Source organism: Trichosurus vulpecula, chromosome 6 (assembly GCF_011100635.1).
Source record: "Trichosurus vulpecula isolate mTriVul1 chromosome 6, mTriVul1.pri, whole genome shotgun sequence".
NCBI lineage: Eukaryota > Metazoa > Chordata > Mammalia > Diprotodontia > Phalangeridae > Trichosurus > Trichosurus vulpecula.
Genome location: NC_050578.1, coordinates 199,215,232 through 199,221,358, shown reverse-complemented (window position 1 = coordinate 199,221,358; position 6,127 = coordinate 199,215,232). Strand labels below are relative to the sequence as shown.

At 42.4% G+C, this 6,127-nt stretch overlaps 1 pseudogene; it reads right to left on the bottom strand.

Annotated features, from left to right (window-relative positions):
- Window positions 1-419: 419 nt before the first annotated feature.
- On the bottom strand, window positions 420-1,385 carry LOC118854879 (annotated as a pseudogene).
- Between the last annotated feature and the right edge of the window lie 4,742 nt (window positions 1,386-6,127).

The following is a 6,127-nucleotide window of genomic DNA, read 5'->3' as shown; positions in this document are numbered from 1 at the left end:
TTTTTTTTTCTTTTCTCATTTTGTACTTACATTTTAAAAAATAAAAAAAAACGTTTGTGTCAATTCACAGCTCTACTGATAATGCTTTAGCATGCCCGTTGTTCCACAGTTCCTCCAACATTGGTTATTCTCATCCTTTGTTAATTTGCTAATTTCCTGGGTGTGAAGCAAAAATCTTGACTTTGTTTTACATTGTTCCTATTATTAGTGATTTGGAACATTCTTTCATACGGTTACTAAGAGCTGAAGTTTTATTTTGAGAACTGTTTGTTAACATCCTTTGGTTATTTCTCCATTCTAACCTGTATTTCTAATGTTCAGAGCTGATTGTGAGACAAAGGTTTTATTTTATTTTATTTTATTTTTTTTACAGTCACTGTACTGAGAATTTAATTAAGAGTCATCAGAAGGCAGAGGTGTTAGGTGCTGGGCCAGAGTGGCACCTTCACTGGTGCCCACGGATGAACAAAAATGCAGCCATGGATCCCACTAATCTGGTCCAGGACCTTATTCCAAAGACCCTGCCATTGTTCACTGCTCCCAAAGGAGTCAAGCCCTTTTAGTACACACTGTACCTGCCAATGTCCATTCTGATCAGGGTATAATACAAATGCAGTGGACACCAAGGGGGTCAGCCCAGGTTCAAGATCAAACAAATGGTCCTTCCAAGGATTGCCACCTTGAGACAGCTCTATAATTTCTCCATTTATCCAGTCTCTGTAGAAACTCCTCACCTACTAACTCCAGGGCACCATGAAAGCCGGCCTCTGTGTCCTGATCTGGCTGGTTCCGGGAGGGGTTAAGCTGGGCAACCCCAGCTCTCAAAGTGATGGTCAGTGCATATCGAGGCTTTCCTCCCTCCTACTTGGAGGTCCCATTGTCTGCTGCATCTACTTCCTCCACAAAATATTCATCCATCTTGTCATAGAGAGTATGCACAATTGGGTCATCTATACTGGTGTCCAGCAGCTGGGCCAGGAGCCTCTGGCCAAAGTGCAGATAGACCAGTCCTGAGCTGCTCTGCTTTGCCTGCCATGGCTTCCTGGGCCTCAGGGCACTCATGGACTCAGTGAAGGACCTCTGGTGATGGTCATAGCGGTACCTCTGCAGGTTGTACTCACCGTGCATGTCCACCACTGCCACATTTCAGGTGGCCAGCAGCACAGGGTCGCAGTGTCCAGTATCTACGCTTCCTGGTACTCGGGGCAGCCTCAGCACAGCACACAACAGTGCCTAGTCGAGTGTAAGGTGCCCTTGTGGATCCAGATGCGGGGTGGGGGTCGGTGCTTGGGGGATCCTGCTGACTGCAGGCCCAGCAGGCAAGAGGCATGGAGGGGAGTGCCAGAAAGAATGTGAGTTAAAGATCTTAAAAGACTTCCTTGCATGAGCGTGTCTTCTCAACTGTCATGACTCTCACCGTTATATTTTTCCTAGTGGTGCACTATTGGCATGTCTGGTTAATTTTAACTTAATTTGTGTGTGTGTGTGTGTGTGTGTGTGTGTGTGTGTAATGAACTCCTGTGACTGGTTGGTAAAGACTATGCCTCCCTTCTCAGAAGTGTTTTTAAATGAATGAAATAAAATATATAAGATTACAATTATATAGAAATCCAATTATCTATCATATGAATATGTGTATATATACAAACACACATACACACATATAGACCCCAAATTAAGAAACTTGACTCTTGGCCTAGTAGGAAGGTCATTGAAATTGGTGTCAGATTATGGCTTAATGAACTCAGATTAGTCACTTCATCTGAGCTTTACTTTCCTTCCCCATAGAACAGGAATGATAATACTTACACTACTTACCTTACCAGGATGTTGTGAAGAAAGTGCTTTGTAAATCCTAAGTCACCATTTTTTTTTAAATTTAAATTTATTTATTTAACATATTTGGTTTTCAGCATTGGTTTTCACAACAGTTTGAATTACAAACTTTCTCCCCATTTCTACCCTCCCCCCCACTCCAAGATGGCATATATTCTGGTTATCCTGATCCCCAGTCAGCCCTTCCCTCTATCACCCCCCTTCCCTCTCATCCTCTTTTCCCTTCCTTTCTTGTAGGGCAAGATAAATTTCTACACCCCATTGCCTGTGCATCTTATTTTTTAGTTGCATGCAAAAACTTTTTTTTTAAACATCTGTTTTTAAAAACTTTGAGTTCCAAATTCTCTCCCCTCTTCCCTTCCCACCCACCCTCCCTAAGAAGTCGAGCAATTCAACCTAGGCCACACGTGTATCATTATGTATAACCCTTCCACAATACTCATGTTGTGAAAGGCTAACTACATTTTGCTCCTTCCCAACCCATCCCGCTTTATTGAATTTTCTCCCTTGACCCTGTCCCCTTTTCAAAGTGTTTGTTTTTGATTACCTCCACCCCCATCTGACCTCCCCTCCATCATCCCCCCCCTTTTTTTTTATCTTCCTCCCTCTTCTTTCCTGTGGGGTAAGATACCCAACTGAGTATGTATGGTATTTCCCCTCAGGCCAAATCTGATGATAGCAAGGTTCACTCATTCCCCCCTCACCTGCCCTCTCCCCTCCTCCCACAGAACTGCTTCCTCTTGCCACTTTTATGCGAGATAATCCATCCCATTCTATCTCTCCCTATCTCCCTCTCTCAGTATGTTGCTCTCTCATCCCTTAATTTCATTTTATTTCTTTTAGATATCTTCCCTTCATCTTCAACTCACCCTGTGTCTGCTTTCTCTCTTTTACATATATATATATACATATATATATAAACACATATATACACATACATACACATACACATAGATATACACATACATACACATCCACTTATATATATACATAAACATATATATATATATATGTATATATATATATATACATATATGCATATTCCCTTCAACCACCCTAATACTGAGATCTCATGAATCATACACATCATCTTTCCATGTAGGAATGTAAACAAAACAGTTCAACTTTAGTAAGTCCCTTGCAATTTCCGTTTCTTGATTACCTTTTCATGCTTCTCTTGATTCTTGTGTTTGAAAGTCAAATTTTCTATTCAGTTCTGGTTTTTTCACTGAGAAAGCTTGAAAGTCCTCTATTTTATTGAAAGTCCATATTTTGCCTTGGAACATGATACTCAGTTTTGCTGCGTAGGTGATTCTAGGTTTTAATCCTAGCTCCATTGACCTCCAGAATATCGCATTCCAAGCCCTTTGATCTCTTAATGTAGAAGCTGCCAGATCTTGGGTTATTCTGATTGGGTTTCCACAATACTCAAATTGTTTCTTTCTGGCTGCTTGCAGTATTTTCTCCTTGATCTGGGAGCTCTGGAATTTGGCAACAATATTCCTAGGAGATTTCTTTTTGGGATCTATTTGAGGAGGCGATTCTTTCAATTTCTATTTTGCCCTGTGGCTCTAGAATATCAGGGCAGTTCTCCTTGATAATTTCTTGAAAGATGGTATCTAGGCTCTTTTTTTGATCATGGCTTTCAGGTAGTCCAATAATTTTTAAATTATCTCTCCTGGATCTATTTTCCAGGTCAGTGGTTTTTCCAAGGAGATATTTCACATTGTCTTCCATTTTTTTTCATTCCTTTGGTTCTGTTTTATAATATCCTGATTTCTCATAAAGTCACTAGCTTCCACTTGCTCCAATCTAACTTTTAAAGTAGTATTTTCTTCAGTGGTCTTTTGGACCTCCTTTTCCATTTGGCTAATTCTGCCTTTCAAGGCATTCTTCTCCTCATTGGCTTTTTGGAGCTCTTTTGCCATTTGAGTTAGTCTGTTTTTTAAGGTGTTGTTTTCTTCAGTGTATTTTTCAGTATTTTTTGGGTCTCCTTTAGCAAGTCATTGACTTGTTTTTCATGGTTTTCTCGCATCCTTCTCATTTCTCTTCCCAATTTTTCCTCTACTTCTCTAACTTGCTTTTCCAAATCTTTTTTGAGTTCTTCTATGGCCTGGGGCCAGTTCATGTTTTTCTTGGAGGCTTTTGTTGTAGGCTCTATGACTTTGTTGTCTTCTTTAGGCTGTATGTTTTGGTCTTCTTTGTCACCAACGAAAGAATCCAAAGTCTGAGACTGAATCTGGGTGCCTTTTCGCTGCCTGGCCATATTCCCAACCAACTAACTTGACCCTTGAGTTTTTCAGTGGGGTATGACTGCTTGTAGACTAACGAGTTCTATGTTCCACGTTTGGGGGGGAGGTGCCAGCTCTGTCAGACCCGCACTACTCCTTCCCCAAGAACCCCCAGCCTGGGCTGGGCTTAGATCTTCAGCAGGCTGTTGCACTCTTGCTCTGATCCGCCACTTAATTCCTCCCACCAGGTGGGCCTGGGGCCAGAAGCAGCAGCAACTGTAGCTGCCCCACCTCCGCTGCCCCCGGGGCTGGAAGCTGAACCGCGAACTCCTTCCACTTCCGCAGCTTTTCCCACTAACCTTCTCCGCAGTCTTTGGTGTTTGTGGGTCAAGGGGTCTGGTAACTGCCGCAGCTCACATATTCAGGGTGCTAGGGGTCCCATCCGCCCGACTCCAAGTTTGGTTGTTCCACGCTGCTCAGGCTGGGCTCTGCTCCACTCCGTTCCCAGCTCCCAGCTCCCAGCTCCGTGTGGAATAGACGTCACCCAGAGACCATCCAGGCTGTCCTGGGCTGGAGCCCTGCTTCCCTCTGCTGTTCTGTGGGTTCTGCCGTTCTAGAATTGGTTCAGAGCCATTTTTTATAGGTTTTTGGAGGGACTCGGTACGGAGCTCACTCTAGTCCCTGCTTACCAGCCGCCATCTTGGCTCCGCCCCTCCGAAAACATCAAGTCACCATCTTAATGTCAGCTGTATCTGCAGTTGCACAGAAGAGAACTAATGAAGTCAGTCAGTCAGTCAAACATCACTTATTAAATATTTACTATGTTCCAGACACTGTGCTGAGAGTAGGGCATCAAACCACGGCAAAAACACGGCCCTTTTCCTCAAGGAGCTCACCTTCTAAGGAGGAAACAACACGAAAACCAGTATGTCCATACAAGATACATACATATATGCTTATGTTTGTATATCTACTTTACCATAATATTTATGGCAGCATTTGGCATGTGTACACACACACACACACACACACACACACACACACACACACACACACAGAGGAGTGTATGAAATGTCTTCATCTGACTTTGCTACTTTGGCACTTCTGTGACTGATTTCTCCATCACGCACTTTTGGGGTACTTACTTCCCTCCCCTCTACCTTCTCACTTTAGGCTTCCTTTTGTGTTTGTCTTCCCCTATTAGACTTTAAGCTACTTGAGGGCAGGGGTCTTTTTTTTATATTTGTATTCCCAGTGCTTAGTACAATGCCTGGCCCAACATAGGCACTTATTGAATATTGAGTGATTATTGACTATTGAGAGGGAAACAGGGACCAGGAAAGGTCTCCTATTTGAAATGAGCTTTGAAGGAGTCCAGAGAGACCAGGACATGGAGGTGAGAGAAAACATCCCAGGCATAGGGTATAGTCATTGAAAAGGCATGGTGTTAGGCCATGGAGTGTATTTGATAAACAATAGCCAAAAGGCCCTTGTAGCTGAATTATAGAGTATGCTAAAGTGAGTAAAGTGTAGAGACTGGAAAAGTAGGAAGAGGCAAGGCTGTGAAGCGATTTAAAAGACTAACTGGTCATTTTATATTTGATCTTGGAAGCAATAGGGAGCCACTGCAGTTATTGAGTAGAAGGATGACACACTCAGACTTGCACTTTAGGAAAATTATTTTGGCAGCCCTTGAGGCAAGGAGAACAAGCAGAAGGCTATTGTAAATAGTCTTTTGGTGAGGGGATAAGAGCTTGCCAGGAGGGTTACAGCTGTGTGAGTGGAGAAAAGGGGTACACACACACATATTTCAGAGATGTATGTCGTGACAGTGGATACATGATTCTGCAAAGAATGGATATATGGAATGAGTAAGAGAAAGGATTTGAGGATGGCAATGAAGTTTCAACCATTGGTGGACCATTGACAATAATGAGGGAGTTTAGAAGAAGGGATCATTTAAAAACATCAGTAAAGATTAATGTGTTGGAATTAAAGTTTACTAAGCTACATGTTATTAGTACCATAAAAAGAATTGAATTCTGAGAGAATGAGAAAAA